Source organism: Amblyomma maculatum, chromosome 2, assembly GCF_055883805.1.
Source record: "Amblyomma maculatum isolate TAMU_Amacu chromosome 2, ASM5588380v1, whole genome shotgun sequence".
NCBI lineage: Eukaryota > Metazoa > Arthropoda > Arachnida > Ixodida > Ixodidae > Amblyomma > Amblyomma maculatum.
The window spans coordinates 199157924-199175208 of record NC_139345.1 but is presented as its reverse complement, the minus strand read 5'-3'; positions in this window follow the sequence as shown (position 1 = coordinate 199175208).

Sequence of the window (17285 nt, the reverse complement as noted above, 5' to 3'; positions counted from 1 at the left end):
TGAGCTACCGCGTCTCGACGACGAAACAAAAGACAGATTAGAACTGGACATAACAGAAGCGGAGCTGGAGCACGCAATTGATAAATTAAACCCCGGTAAATCCCCTGGACCGGACGGGTTCAGTGCGACTTGTTATAAAGTGCTTAAACACGAAATAGCCCCTGTCCTAACTGTAATCTTCAACGAAGCCTTCAAAGAAAAGGCTCTTCCTCTATCATATGGGTCGTCCCACACTTCGCTCATTCCGAAAACAAATGAAAGAAGTAAAGACTGGTTGCTGCATACCGGCCAATAGCGCTCACAAACGTGGAGTACAAAATTTTTATGAACGTTCTAGGGCGAAGGTTGCAGACCGTGATTAAAGCATAGTTGGGCCTCATCAGACATGTGGGATCAAAGAGTGCTCCATTTTCACCAATATCCATAAAGCGCACAGTGTATTAGAATACTGCGATGACAGTAATGGTCGGGTGGCCTTTCTCCAGATTGTTATGTTGTCCGTGAGGGCGTGGTTTTGGCATACCGGAGCTGCACGACAAGATTGATTGTTAAGGGGACCCCATCAGTGTACAGCGTTCCGTACGCCAGGGCTGTCCCCTCAGCCCTCTTTTATTTTGCATCCATATAGAGACCCTTTGTTTAAAATTACTCAAGAATAATCGCGTTCAGGGATTCAATGTACAAGCAGCCGAGGTAAAGCTGTCAGCGTATGCAGACGGTATCGCTGTTTTTACCGATGATGAAGGGGGCATATGGGAAGCTGTGAAGTGTTTGCGCGAATTCAGTCGCGTCACCGGTAGGGGAGTTAACTGGTCTAAATGCCTCGGACTTTGGCATGGAAGGTGGCCGTCTATGCCTGAACGGTTTGCCAGTGTGCCTTGAACGACGACACCAGATAGGTACTTGGGAGTTCCGCTTATGGCTTACCGTGACAGTGAACAGTATTGGAGAGGGCAGGATAAAGAGATAAAGGATAAAGCTGAAAAGTGGAGAGGGACCAACCTATCTATTTTTGCAAGGGCTACAGTTTGCAATTTGTTCTTTATCAGTAAGCTCTGGTATGTTATGCAGGTGTTGCACTGTTCTCGGTTAAATATTCAGAAACTGCACAGGAATTTCGCCGTATATGTCTGTGCATCTGAAAGGGAGCGCTGCAGCCGGACTAACTTGCTCAGACGATTAAAAGATGGTGGGCTAGAGTTGGGCCACTTGTTTGTGCGACAGCTGGTCAATCGTTTTTTGTTTTTTAGAGACACGATCGACCCGTCCTTACGCACCGTATGCCAAGTCAGACTGAGGTGGCTGCTACTGGAGTACGTGGTTTTTTTTCGCAGCGATTAAGGGCTTTTATAGAGAAGTCGTAGCAAGTGTTCGGTTCCTTTCAGCGCGGCTCTCAAGGGATTATTTGTCTACAGTAAAACGAAATAAATTGTATCGTGCATTGTGTGACATTATGTTCCCGGTGCCCTTGTACAGGGCCTTGTATGATCCAGACCCAGGTGCAGATGTTTTAAAAATGGTAAAAAGAATGTAGGTGACGCCAAGAGCAAAAACCTCCTTTTTTAAATTGCACTCCGGAACCTTGCCGGTGAAAACATTTTTGGAGAAAAAGGGATTAATCATACCTTGGGGATCACACTGTTTAATATGCAGGAAGCCAGAAACCATAGACCATGTTTTTTACACTATATTTAGTGGAGTATATTTAGGGACGTATTGCAAAGAACGCTAATGAAAGCTTTTCCGCTAGACTCGTATGGCATTCGGTACTTATGCGTAGAAAGTGAGGATGGGGCACCATTTGATTTAATTATGCTCATGGGCCTCCACTGTATATGGCGCTCAAGAATGGCGGGTTACCATTTAGGATAAAGATGCACGGCCTCCCAGAATTTATTTTCGGGAAAGCGTGGACAGGTATTTGGCATTCCAGAAAGCTACAGCAGAACCTCCTGAGTGACTCTCAAGGCTAGAGCCTTTGTTGTGTATGCGTGAATTTTAGCGTGTTATATGTAAATAGCGTCTGTAAATAGCATTTGAGTGATTTTTGTATATTTTGTTCTCGTGTCAAGACCAGGCAATAAAGAAAAAAAGACGCGGGTTATGCCAGCCTTTGTCGTGGCGGCACTCGTGAAGTCCAGGGGAAGGGGAGATGGGATGTGGAGAGGGGGTGGGGGGTGGTCATCATTATGGAGCTGCTCTCGCCATCATCTACTTCTCTGCCAGCGCCATGGTCCGCAGGTCCGATGGCAAACTAAAGATGAGCAGCCAGGCCTGTCTCCTCCAAGAAGGCTAGCAGGAGCCGGTGGGCTGCCAGGGGGTTCCTGGCCGGGAAGAGCACCTGGTCCTCCATGGCAGCAGGGAGTGCAAGAGCCCGGTAGCCTGCCTCCATCTTTCGACTGTGGTGGGCGTGTGCTGGGCACACACGCAGGAGATGCCGCAGCGTTCCCGCGTCGCCACAGGGAGGGCATGCAGGGGAGGGAGCCAGGCACCGGAGAGGCGGTGGAAGGTCCTCCCCTTGGCGATGCGCCAATCAGGGTGCAGGGCCTTTACTGCCTTCTTGAGAATAAGCCTGAAAAAGTCAAATATAGATACATCGTTAGGCATACTTACCTGATTGGAGTGGGCCGCTTTGGCGAGTGCGTCGGCCTCATCGTTGCCCTGAATCAGCATGGCCCGGGATCCAGTGCAGCGACAGAGCGAAGCCAGAATCCTCCAGGGCCTGGAGGCACGCTCGTAGATGACAAGCCGATAGCTGGGAGCAGGAAGGCTTGATCAGGAGCTGCAGCGTCAGCCTCGAGTCGCTCAGGATGGCGTAAGGGCCTGGGGTCTGGCCGGGCTCAAGGTAGTTGGCCACCACGTGGAGTCCCACTAGCTCGGCTTCAGTAGAGCTGCCTGGGAAGGAAAGCCTGCAGGACCTGGACACCCCCTTCGGTGGGGTCGTCATGTCGCTGGAGCCTGGCCCGTGGAAGCCAGGACCGAGCCGTCGGTGAAGACGAGGGTGCTCCCTTTGCACTCTGTAAGAGGGCTGCCGCAGCGTGGCCCAGGGCAGCAGCAGGGGAGCGGCGCTTGCTGACCCCATCGAAGTCGATGGTGACCTGCAAAGCGGAACGTGTTGGCGGTGGAAGAAGGATGGAATACCCAGTGGTTGGTACGATGAGGTCCGCGTACACAGCTGTCAGTTGTCCCATCCGTGAGTGGGGGGGCACTGAGCAGCCGTGCCAAGAGGGAAGCTCCGTCGGGGGCGTGGTGAAGGCGGTCCGCATGGGTGAGGCCCCTGCAGGAGCATCAGGGTCAGAGGGTAGACATCGGCTTCCGCCAGTGTTCCTGTAATCCTAGAGCCCCGCGTTGCTCCTTTTTCTCTCTTTCCACTTTCACTCCCGCTTTCCTTCCTTTCCTTACGGCCCGGTTCAGGTGTCCACAGAGCAAGTTTGACAGATACTGTGCCTTTCCCTTCCTGTGAAACAATTATTGTTATGATTATTACTATCAATAAATCATCTGGTCACCATGCAGTTATTCAAATTCAAGAAAGGCAAATGTTACAACAGAGGTTACATGACCTTAGTAAATCTGGTAGTTCAGTCCTGCAGTGGTAAGACGCCCGACTACTGTGCCGGAGTTCCCGGGTTCGAACCCGACCACGGCGGCTGCGTTTCGATGGAGGCGAAACGAAGAGGCGTCGTGTGCTGTGCGATGTCAGCGCACGTTAAAGATCCCCAGGTGGTCGAAATTACTCCGTAGCCCTCCACTACGGCTCCTCTTTCTCTCTTTCCACTTTCATTCCCACCTTCCTCCCTTCCCTTATGGCGCGGTTCGGGTGTCCACAGAGCAAGTGTGACAGTTACTGCGCCTTTCCCTTCCTGTGAACCAATTTAACTTTAAGTCCTGATAGATTTCCGGATGACATCATCATTCGGAGGTGAGGCCTGTTTTGAAGAGTGAAAAAAGGACTACGGGCACCATCGTTGAGACGAACATAACACACTGGCCTGCAGGAAGTCGCATAAATTTCTTACTTCTTTATTCGAAGCATTCCCGCGGTATGTGGTGACGCTGACATAAAAAATCTCCGCATGAAATGAATTGGAGAAAAGACGTATCGCGCCCGTATGCGTAATATTTCTGCTACGGTACGTCTGCTTTCTGGCGGGGCGCTAGAAGTGCCCACCTAGAAGCGGCATAGTTTGGCGAGTTCAGATCTTCAGCTGAAACCTTTGCTGCGCCATATGTCACCAAGGCCACACTGTACGCAAGTATGAAGTTTAAAAAGGTTGTCACCTTGACTTGATCAAGTGTCAGTTCAGTTCAGTTCAGTCGTTCAGTCGTGTCCGAATCTATGTGACCCTATACACCATATCACGCCACGCTTTCCGGTCTCCCACTATCTTCCTAACATCACATAAATTCGAGGATGCCATCTAACCACCGCGTTCGCTGCCTACCCCTTCTCCGGTGACCCTCAACCTTTCCCAACATCAAAGCTTTCTCCAGCGACTCCTCTCTTCACATCAGATGACCAAAGTAGCGGAGTTTTAACTTTAGAAATTGACAATCCAATGTGCAGTCAGGGTTTAAGGTCGACAATATAGATTGATTTGATCTTCTGGCAGTCCAAGAAACTCTCAAGAGTCTGCGCCAGCACCACAATTCAAACGCGTCAATTCTACGGTGGTCAGCCTTCTTCATAGTCCAAATCTCGCATCCATACATCACAACTGGAAAGGCCATATCACGAGTTATACGGATCTTGGTTGGCAGTCTAAAGTCTCTGCTCTTTACTAGGCGGTAAGGCTAGCCACGGCTCTCTTTCCCAGAAGCAGGCGTCTCCTAATTTCATGGCTGCAGTCTCCTTCCGGGGTAATCTTGGAGCCCAAGAAGAGAAAATCTGTCACAGCTTCCACTTCTTTTCTATTGATGCTCCAGGACTTGATAGGGCAAGACATCATGATCTTTGTCTTTTTATTGTTCAGTTTAAGCCCAAACTTCTCACTCTCTTCTTGTACGCGCATCAGAAGTCTCTTGAGTTCCACTTCACTTTCTGCCATTAAAGTGATATCATCCGCATATCTAAGGTTGTTGATACGTTTTCCAGCAATCTTCACTGCAGCTGAAGACTCGTCCAGACCGGCATTCCTCATGATGCACTCAGCATCAAGTTAAATAGGCAGGGCGACAGTATGCAGCCTTGTCTCACTCCTCTTTCAATCGGAAACTAATCAGTAAGACCATGCCCAAATATGACTGTGGCCTCTTGCCCTTTATACAGGTTCCTGAGGATACAGATGAGGTGAATTGGAACTCTCATCTCTTGGAGAGCTTGCCACAATCTGCTGTGATCTACGTAGTCAAACGCTTTCGCATAATCATTAAAGCAGAAGTAGATGGGTTTCTGGAACTCTCTTGCTTTTTCCATGATCGAACGAAGGTTGGCAGTCTAGTCTCTAGTTCCTCTGCTCTTGCGAAACCCAGCTTGCACGTCCAGGAAACTCCCAATCCACATACTGCTGCAGATTAACAGCTTGAGGGGCTAGTTGGTGCTGCATAATACCCAGAAATGTGGCGCAACAAACACAAACACATGCGAAAAGACACAATACACGCACACAATACCAGCTTCTTCTTCTCCCTCGTTGTAATGGCACATACCCACAGTGGGGGATTGGCCGTAATATGAATCTGAACGCACACTTCCTCTTAACCACTCCTCTTCTTCTACACCCAGGTACATTTTCTCATCATCATCTATCTCCTTGGCAAAGAAGAGGATGATGAGAAGATGTACTCGTGTGTAGAAGAAGAGGAGTGGTGACGAGGAAGTGTGTGTTCAGATCCAAATTACTGTTGGTAGTGTGCGCGTGTGCTGTGTCTCTTCGAATGTGTTTGTTTGTTGCGCCATATTTCTGGGTTTCATACTGCTGCAGCCTACCTTGGAGGATTTTCAACATCACCTTGCTAGCATGCGAAATAAGCGTGATCGTGCGGTAGTTGGAACAATCTTTGGCACTGCCTTTCTTTGGAAAAGGGATGTAAACTGACCTCCTCCAATCCTGTGGCCACTGCAGGGTTGTCCATATTTGCTGACATAATGTATACAGAACGTTAACAGCGCCATGGTTGAGGTTTTGAAGCAACTCAGCTGGAATTCCATCAATTCCGCCAGCTTTGTTCTTAGTAAGGCTGGCTAAGGCTCATTCGACTTCACTCTTCAGTATGCCCGGCTCGAGATCAGTAATCACAACCGTCTTATGTTGGGTTTGCACATCCGGGTCCTTCTTGTACAGTTGTTCTATGTATTCCTGCCACCTCTTTTTTATCCCTGAGGCTTCAGTGAGGTCCCTGCCTCGTTTGTCCTTTATGACGCCCAGCTTAGCACAGAAGCTTCCTTTGATATCTTTGGTTGTCTTATACAGAGCTCTTGTGTTCCTCAGTTGGCTGTTGTCCTCAACTGCTTGGCACTGTATCATCAGCTTCTTGTTGCTAAATTTAAGCTTCGATTGAGGAAAACGCAGAAAACTCGAAGGCCTTTCAGGTATGATCTGGATCAATTTCCATCAAAATATGCTGTGGAAGTGAGTAATCGATTTCAAGAATTAGATCTTGTAGATGTCCACTATTCCGTGGTACATACCGAAATGTGTACTGCGTCTTTTATTCTCCAAAACACTGCATATCAAAACAACCCCGCCGCGGTGGTGCAGTCTTAAGACGCCTGACTACTCTACCGGAGTACCCGGGCTCGACCTCGACCGCCGGCAGCTGCATTTCGATGAAAGCGAAACGAAGTGGCATCCGTGTGCTGTGCGACATTTTTGTTGTTGCGACTGTAGGAAGAAGGAAAAGAAAAGCGTGTTGTCGAGCTAGTTGGTTCGGCATAGTATATATGAGAAATGCGCAATAACTTAGGACACAGGAAGAAACACATACAACAGTTTACGAGCGCAACTACTACCAACTGTTTAATGGGGTGAAGCAACAACAGCATATATACAGAAAAGCAGAGCATGCGTAAAGGTAGAGCAGGCACACACATCACAAACACCGCAGTTTTACACAAACGAATCAAGATATGAAACTTCAGCATCGTAGATCTGCAACGAAGCATCACTAGCGCAGCGATCATATAGTTTTTTGACATGGAAGGCCTCTAAGACAAGCCGGGCTTTCACATTGGTACTCCTGCCTAGAACCTTTGTCATCTCAAATCTTGCCCTACACGTGCTAATGCAGGAAGAAATGTGTCTTACAAGGTTTGCCTGCTTAACGCAGCGTTCGCTCGTATTACCAGCTTCAAACCATGCTTAACAACCAGCAACGTTCTCAAACAGACACCCAGTCACCCCCCCCCCCCCCCCTCCCCATATGTTTCACCTCGGAACCATACTGAAGTTGAAGGACCACATTTGTTCAGGCACGAAATACTCCAGCGGCAGAGCAGCAAGTAAGCTCCGTTTCATACATCCGGGGTCACTCTCTCATAGCCATTGGCAGGAAATTGGATATTCCAGTGGTGGGGCTTAGGTGCGATTACCGTTTAAGTCTTGCCGCATAAGGAACGTAGGTTTGTCGGCTTACGTGAGATTTACCTTCACGCGAAAGTTAGGTTGTACAGGGACAAGCTCATGCTACAGAATTGTGAATCTGCATCAGGTCATTGTTTGACCCAGAGTTCTTAGATATCTATGATAGGCTTGTACAGTACGTCGAGCAACGCATATATGACAACCACATCATGCTATATCCGTACGTGGATGGTTACATTGTTGCATTAATCATTGGAGCAGCCACCTGCATGCCCCTCGTAAGCAAATTACGTCCTAAAATATTTAAAACGTTATCTGATAGCGTATACTTATCAATGACAGCGACAAACAAAGTAGGGAAAGGAATAACTTCTGATTTCTTTATTGAGGAAGCTGGGGACATGTCCGTTAGTGCCCCTTAAGTATTTCTGCACGACAAAGAAAAGAATTTGTTAGAACATTCCCCATTATTCTGGTTAAAGGGACACTGCAGCGGTTTTCAAATGTAGCAATACTATAGGCTTTTGAAGTAGATTATTTGTTGATTATGCTTGTAAAATTATTTTTTCGATTATGCATAAAACACCTGCGCAATCGTCGACTGAAAGCGCGCAATTCAAATTTCCCGCGCCCCGCGCGACAGCTACAGAAGAGGAAAGCGGAGGGAGAAACCTCGGTTCTCCGTCCGGCTTGACGTCACCGTGAGGAGCCGGAGGCATTCAGAGCCAACGGAGGGGGTTTTCGGCGTGCGCTGTTCCTCGTTTTGCGTACGTTGCGGACGTACAAAACACGTCAACTTAGTGTTGTGCACCTGAAACAACACAGCTCTGCATGTGTTCGGATGCACGAACAGCTGTGGATGCGACGATGTAATCTTCCCTTGTAATTAAAGCTCGCGGCGCAACGCGGCGTTGCTGAGAACAGAGATAAATTCAAGGCGGCCGAAGGAAACATTCTACTCGAAGCATTTTCGTAACTGTGACTACATGCAGTTTGTTTCTAATGCTATTTTTATACGGCTGTCACAAAAAAGGCATGAGTGAATCACGACGCGGTTCCCTCTGTCTCCTTGTACAAAACAGTCGGGACAGTCATCTGCAATCTCATGATGGGACGGTCAAACAGCATCGGCGCATGGTTGTATTCGCGTGTCTTTTTCTTTCTTTTTTTTTGCGCAAAAAGGCTTTGCGCAACGGCTTCTGTGCAAAACATGGACAACTCATCAGTAGCACGCGCTGATGATTTTTGCGAACTAGTAGATGATTAAGAAGAGTCCACTGCCGTGTTGAAGCTAGGTTGTGAAGACTGCGAGATATTTTCCAGCACGGCACATGCCTGATATGTCCGTGGAACCCTTACAGGAGCATTATTAGAGGATAATTGGCGTGTACCGCTCAGCTGGGTATAGGCGCATTCAGGTAAGGAGCGCAAAGAGCGAGGTTTCCTTCGGTGCGTCCAAGCAATCAATCATCGAAGTCGTTCAATCATTGAAGTCCCCACTTGTTTGGGGATGCACATTGAGTTGGAAATAAAAACGACGAAACTCTTGTAAGAAAACACATTTCGGAACACGGTTTTCTCATGAAGGTATGGGTGTGGAGGAGCTGCAGCTTGGCTTTCAACATACGTCAGCCGTCAATTCACTAAACGTGTATTGTGACAGTACGGTAAAAAGGAAAGGCTTTCAACGTCTGCTAAATGTCGTATGACTCAAGCCGCACTCTGCGCGCATTTGACTTGGTCTCTAGAACAATGGCCCCGTCAATGCCTCGTATGCATTGCAGAGCTCCGCAACCGCGCTTCGCTTACTGTTCATTTGTCTGGTGGCAGCTGTGTACTGCTTCACCCTTTCTCTAACATTCTTGGTTCCCCCAAGGTACCACGACTGGCATCAAGCTTTGGGTTCATTTTTCACAACAATGACCTTTCGGACGGGCGAGAGGCCTGAGACGGAGGTAGTCGGCTAGGGCATTGTTCGCTGCCCTTCCTTCCCAGGAAAATGCGGGCCGAGGTTTCGCTGAGGGCCATGTAGTTTCTGCTAATAATGACACACACTACTTTTCAAAATGCCTCACTGTAACCAAAGCAAGTTTTCATTCCAAATCTACGCTCCCCACAACGGAAGTGCTGCAGCGTTTGTGGGCGTATCTGGTACAGATACATGCGGTAAAAATCCCGATGGTCATTCGTGTGGAAACGGCATGCCATAATGACATTCACAAAGCCGCAGAGAGCTGCGATCAACCAAGCGCAGCGAAGGAGCCGCATCGGCAGCTTCCCCGGTCCTCAGAATGTCGTCACGCGACGTCTTGGCCAATCACGGGCGGCGCAACGACCCGCGGTGAGCCCCGTCGCGTGGGCTGCGTATTTTTGCTTTCTTCTGCCTAATGTTAACCTGATATTCGAGTTTGCAGCATGAAAAACTATGGCTTTCTGCTGAAAGCCCAACTTTTGCAAAAAGTGCTGCAGTGTCGCTTTAAGTCACAGTAGGCCTCTGGTGGCTATCTGATCCACCCGCTTTTAGTGATGCACTCAAAACGTTTTCTTTTTGTTTTGACGTTTTTCGAATAAATAGCTTTACGTTTTTAAATCTTGGTTGTCGGTGGAGGTTTACTTTTTTTTACTAGAGGTTTTACTGTGTTATTTGTTGGCTTGATGAATCGGCTGTTTTTAAGGGTGTTGACTTCGGTTTTTGCCGCGCAGCTATTTTATTCCTTTTCAATTTCCTTCGCAGTTACCTTAGCCGCAATCTTTAAACTCCGCTCTGCTCTGCCACCATCTAAAAAAATAGGAGCAGATTAGCCACAATACTGAGCTTATGGCAAGTGGAGTGCAGGCACCTCTATACACGTCATTGTGCTTTGAGGTTTTGAAGTATAGCCCATGAGCTCACTTCGAGCCGTACCCTTTTCATGATCATGATTGTATTGAGCACACGGCTGACGGTTAAGCACCAGAAAGCTCTGCAAAGTCATTTTTCCAAATATAATGTTGAAAGTGTGGGGTAATCAAGAATAACCCTCACGATAGTGCCGTCGTTAGGGCGCTCGACTACTGTTCCCAAAGGCGCGGGATCGAATCCCGGCCTCTGCGGCCGCTTCTTACAGGAGGCGAAAAGCAAGTCGCCTGTGTGCTGTGCTATGTCAGTGCGCGTTAAAAAAACCCCGGCGGTCGAAATTTCTGGAGTCCTCCACTACGCCGTCTCTCATAGCCTAAGTCGCTTTGCGACGTTAAATCCCACAAACCAAACGAAACCATCACAGTTGGGCAAAATAACATGTATATTACACCTGCGCTTAACCGATCAGCAACCTCTCTTTTTTGATCATGATGCTCCGTTCAGAACTGGCTTTAAATCATGAAAATAAGTGTCGAAACTCCCGCGGTGTAGTGTGCACATCAAATCGCTGAAGTACTGCCAATTGGGGGTCCTCACACGGAAAGATTCTAGTTTACGCTCATAAAAATGAAACACGGGCATTTTTATTACCCGCAGTCACCAACAGGTGCTTTGAGTAACGTTTTCCTTGCTTACACAGAAGGCATTCTATAAAATCTTACAAGTTACAAGCATCGCTTTCGCACCTTAGCACAAGAGAAGTTGGATTGTCTGAGCTTTTTTTATATTCGTTTTCGTTGATAAGACTCGATCTAGAAGACTGCTGTGATGCACACAAGTGCTTTAGGCGAACTAGCTTCTGCACTTTTTCATCGCGCTTTGGAGAATCTCACCAAAAAGATGCAGCCGACGACAAAACTGCGAAGGAAGTCACGCTTAAGAATGCGGGTGTGCGTTGCAGAACTGCTTAAAGAACTTGCGCCAAGTCATGGTCTTGCGTCGCTCGCTCAGCGGGCTCCGTGACATAAAGGAATTAAACGCATAGCGGTTGCCCACCTTCCCTTGCCCCAGCTTCACGGCCGAACTTTATGTGCATTCTTCTTCTTCACTTTATTTGCTAAAGAGAAGAATGCGAAACTGAAAAGAGTGAATTCCAGCCCTATGCATTACTACATATCAAGTGTGCATAACTTGCTTCCAAGAGGCTACTAGCGGAAGACACACATTCTGAGCTTCATTTAGGCGAAGCATATGCAGCTCGTTCAGCCCGAATAGCCGTCGCCCTAATTGAAATTGAGAACATAAAAACGGTGTCAGAGAAAACACGCAAGTGATTTCGTGTAAAGATTGTGACGCACATGTAAGTGCTTTGTTCGGCGTTCACTGATGTCTTATACGCCATTTCGCACCAATCTTCTACTCACATTAGAGGCTAGTTTGCGATAGCAATTCTAACCGGCGATTTATGTACCCTGTCAAGTGTACATGTCCACTGGGAAGATAGTTACGGTGCCTTCTTTTCCCGCAGTCGACTTTAAAAAAATATAAAATGTATTCGCGGAATGAAAAACCGGCGTTAAAGGACATTTATTATCAATAATTTGGGCTAGTAGCTGCCCTTGATACAGAGCGCCCTTGATAGCGTTGATACAGAGAGCTTGATATGAGAAAAAACAGGCTGCGGTCCTACCTGTACCTGTCTCACCGGATATTGCAACCGAAATACTTCACGCAAAGGTGAGTTCCTAACTATTATCTCCTTTTCGAAATTTATTGCCGAGTGTAACAGCAGAAACAGCGTTAGGTAACGATGCGGCTCTTGCAACAAGGATGTTGTGTTACTCTGTGAAGCAATTACATGAAAAAAGTAAACGTAAACGACCCCGACGAAAAGAAAGATAAATGACATTTCGGCGCCCACACAGGAGCCTTGCTTCGAATAAAGATGAATCGATGAAACCGTGACACAAATAGGGCTCATGACCTATCCCAGACATCGTGCTTAAACTGGGGGCAGAATACCGTCACTGCAGATTTGCGTATGTACTATCATTTGAATAATCAACGACGTGAGATAGAGCCGAGATGCTTTCTTCTTTTGCGATCACACGTGTCCGCGCGCAGCGGATGGTGTGGTTCGCAGATACCGAATGTTCCGCAACCGCGTTCTAGGTCCACCGCCGATTACGCACATCAGTCGGATTCTTCTTCCGGAATATCCTGACTCGCCAATGTACACAGCTGAGCACTCGGCACATGTGACTATGGTGCCTTCAAACTTATATTTTTCGAACTTGTCTTTCACTTCAACCACTTCCTTTTTGTGCTTGCGGGCTGGTACATGCGCAGTCTACATACACGTCGCAGAGAACCGGTGTACGCACCAGCGTTTCATACATAGCGGGGACGTACGAAATCACCGCCCGCTTCCGGGTGGTTGAAGTCGGATGCGGCGCAGGACACCTAGTCAGTGTGTCATAAGATTAACAAAATGTCTAGGTTTGCCAAAGAAGACAAATCGGGACGTATGTGCAGCGAACCAGCAGCCTTGTCTTCTCTATTGGTACAAATTATTCCTTTTCGGTGAAATAACGGGGCAACCACAGAACTCTTTTGGGAAACAGTGCTAACGGAAGCGAGATGTAGGGGTGTCCGGCATGATTTGCTTTTCTGTAAACGTTTAGGGTTAGAAGTGATGATTCTCGGGAGACGTGTAATATCCGGTATTGGCAGCCGGCTATGGATTTCTTCTACACTGGTAATCTGTAGTGCTGGCGTAGTTAAGGTGTAGAGTGAAGGCCTCCGATGCTTCTTCCTTTACAATGCAAAAACAATTGTCCACATATCTCAGAAAAACTGAAGTGTTTTGAAATAATTGCAAGTGTAATCCAGTTTAATGCTCAAATTGTTGCATGTGCTTTTAAAAGTATAGCCATTAGTTCTATAGAGCTTATTATTCACCTGATAGTTTGTTAAGCACCTGGCAACAAAACTGCAATAAGGGTCTACTTTTAGAACTAATATGTTCTGCTTACTTGCGCCAAGGTCACGTCATTCAGCGAATCGTAAAGAATTGGTGGTCGCCATGGTAACAGCCCTTACCACGGGAAGAAAAGGATCAGTATCTGACACATTTCTGGATGGACATCTGAACAGCGCCGTAAGGGAAGGGAGGAAGGCGGGAGTCTAAGAAGAGAAAGAGTTGACGTAGTGTAGATGTATGAAATAATTTTGGACTCCTTAGCGACCTTTAACGCCTATTGAGATGGCACAAAAGAGACGCATTTGCGTTTCTCCATCGAAATGCGGCCCAGTGGTCGGGTTCGAACGCGGGTGCTGACGTGATGCCAGTGCTTGTTAAAGAACCCACTAGTAGTTAGAAATGACTGGCCAGCCCTCGCCTATATGGCGGCTCTTTCTTTCTTTTTTCACCCCCATTCCTCCATTTCGTTACGGCACCGCGCCTCTCCTCTCCAGTTTACAATTATACTGATAAACATAGAGACCGCACCAGTTTCACGCACAACGTTGGGTTCGTAATTGCTCCAGCGTGAAAGAAATCGATAAAATAAACATGGAAATCCCATTATGTCTTATATCAACCCAGCTATCGGAAGGTATGCAGTTCAGCAGCGCTGAAGCCCTACAGGTTTTTATTTTTTTGTTATATGCGAGTTGTTTATAACTGTTACGAATGGAGCCGACTTTCAGTGAAGCTTGAACATGCAACAAGCATATATGCTTTAGCTTCGCATTCCAGCACGCTAGCCCTAGTGGTACTCTGATATGAAAAAAAGTGAATGGGTTTTGAAAAAATTTGCTCTTTTCGCTGAGTAATTAAAGGAAAAGAGCAAAGTTTTTTAAAGACCCTCCAACTCGCTATCCTTTCTATTCCTGTGGGATATTATATGATGACCGGTCCTTTTTTCAATTATCTGAAAACCCCGCTCCCGTAAAGGCTGTCCTTGGTCGTTCATGGTTATAGCTATAAGAATTAATCACAACCATAGTGCTGCTTTGTTCTTCATTCTTTATTTCTTTATTCAGTGATTACCCCGTTTAACACGAGGGCGGCACAGCATGTGGGTTACAGATTTGAAAACAACACATATTCATTTGCGCAGCACACTTGTTGGCCTGGAAGCCCATTCCATTCGCTGATGGAATTAGCAAAGAATAAACTAGCATACACATGTTTTGGCACGGTATCCCAAACCCTTACAACAATCATCAGTGGGAGCAGAGACATAATGTGACCTGTGTAAATATATTTCCTTGCGAATGCCGATTTTGCCATGATATATTTGATACAAGCATTTAAGGCATAATTTCTTCCATGGAGAAGAAAGAGTTTCCCTTCCTAATTATTTTTTCATGCCCGCGCCGCTATCAGTTCTCCAGTGCCGACACAGTACAAATCGTGCTGCTTTGTTTCGACATTTTTGCAATTTTGCTTCTTAATGCTGTGTGCCAAGGGTATATTAAGAGCGCTATTGATTTCAAACAAGAAGACGCGTTTCTCAGATTGCGCTGTACGTAGCTAAAGGGCTTGGCAGCCTTTGAAGGCACTGTACCAACATGCGTATTCCATGAATTGTCGGCTGCGAATGTCACATTATGTGAATGTATTTATGCTCCGTTTCTCGTGTCACTATAATTTCAAATAATGATATAGTTTGATGTTAGCATAATGTTCACGTGTAAAGGAAACATGAACGCATGTTTGGTGTTCAGTTCCATTCTCCATTTCATTTTACCCAGAGGCACCGTTTTGTCGTCTCGCAGTTTTTTGTTTGTGCTGTTTTGTCATTGTGCTGTATTTTCCGTGCGCTGCTTTGTCATTGTGCTGCTTTGAAGCGAACGCTACACTACGCCATGCGGGAGGAAGTGGTGAAGGGTGGCAGTTCCTGGCCCTTCGAGGTTGGGACGGTAGGTCAACGCCGTTTGCGGCGGGGGCTACCCAGCCACCGAATTTTTTCAGTTGTAGGCCGTTATTGCACCCGCCACTGCTTCGGTAGCGAACGACGGCTGTTGTTGCGGCGCGCGTCTTTCTCTAGCTCTTCTTCTTCCTTTCTTCTCTATTTTCGCTTCTGTGCGCACGAGGCAGCGGCGGTGGTTCAGCTACAGAGCCAGTAGCAGGCCCGTGCACATTCGTTTGCTTCTTCCTGCCACCCCAACAGCAACAATACTACGCCATGCATCAGCCAAAGTCTTTCTAGGTGTCCGCTTGACCTTCAACGAGCCAGAAGGCGCAGTATAGCTATATAGCTAACCATGGTACCCCCTATAGTGTATCACCACTCGACTTTTGACATTCACCTTTTATCTTTGCCCTTTGACCCTTGAAGGTAGTTACAGCATCACGTGTTCCCTCTTGTCCACACGGGGTCACAGGGTCCTCGTTTACATAGTGCCGGCAATTTGACAGCTGCAAAACTGTCTTCTCACGTCTAAACCTAAGCCTAACCGAAGGAAAGCGAAGCAAAGGACGCTTCTGTTAGGTCTAAATCGATTTATCAGGGTTGAACCTCAGCCAATCTTTGTGTGTGTGTGTGTGTGTGTGTGTGTGTGTGTGTGTGTGTGTGTGTGTGTGTGTGTGTGTGTGTGTGTGTGTGTGTGTGTGTGTGTGTGTGTGTGTGTGTGTGTGTGTGTGTGTGTGTGTGTGTGTGTGTGTGTGTGTGTGTGTGTGTGTGTGTGTGTGTGTGTGTGTGTGTGTGTGTGTGTGTGTGTGTGTGTGTGTGTGTGTGTGTGTGTGTGTGTGTGTGTGTGTGTGTGTGTGTGTGTGTGTGTGTGTGTGTGTGTGTGTGTGTGTGTGTGTGTGTGTGTGTGTGTGTGTGTGTGTGTGTGTGTGTGTGTGTGTGTGTGTGTGTGTGTGTGTGTGTGTGTGTGTGTGTGTGTGTGTGTGTGTGTGTGTGTGTGTGTGTGTGTGTGTGTGTGTGTGTGTGTGTGTGTGTGTGTGTGTGTGTGTGTGTGTGTGTGTGTGTGTGTGTGTGTGTGTGTGTGTGTGTGTGTGTGTGTGTGTGTGTGTGTGTGTGTGTGTGTGTGTGTGTGTGTGTGTGTGTGTGTGTGTGTGTGTGTGTGTGTGTGTGTGTGTGTGTGTGTGTGTGTGTGTGTGTGTGTGTGTGTGTGTGTGTGTGTGTGTGTGTGTGTGTGTGTGTGTGTGTGTGTGTGTGTGTGTGTGTGTGTGTGTGTGTGTGTGTGTGTGTGTGTGTGTGTGTGTGTGTGTGTGTGTGTGTGTGTGTGTGTGTGTGTGTGTGTGTGTGTGTGTGTGTGTGTGTGTGTGTGTGTGTGTGTGTGTGTGTGTGTGTGTGTGTGTGTGTGTGTGTGTGTGTGTGTGTGTGTGTGTGTGTGTGTGTGTGTGTGTGTGTGTGTGTGTGTGTGTGTGTGTGTGTGTGTGTGTGTGTGTGTGTGTGTGTGTGTGTGTGTGTGTGTGTGTGTGTGTGTGTGTGTGTGTGTGTGTGTGTGTGTGTGTGTGTGATCAGAAGCCGCCACATCATTCAGATTACGCAGTATATCATTTGATAATGGCCATTCTTATTTAACGTTCTACGATGCCATTTTGCCTTTGTCATTCGCTCCTGAAACCTACGAGTGGCATCCTAGGCATCCGTGCTGTACCGCCTACCCACTTCATATGTATTTGCGTCAACTCTGAGCATTGCTTAAAAGAATTTGTGCTTATTAAATAGCGATTGTGTAAACTTTTCATTGTAGGTATTGTTTCCAGACACATGTGAAGTGTAACTCTGGTTTCCTAGCGTTAGCAAAGCTACCTGGCCAGCGGCAGTGATAAAATGTCGCAAGAGTGCACTGGAAAAGACACGGTGCTTCTGTGTAGCAGTTACAATATTTCGTATCAAACTGCTCATCAATTTATTTGAGGTGTGGAGTTGTACGACGCTCCATTGGTGCTCATCCCTTAT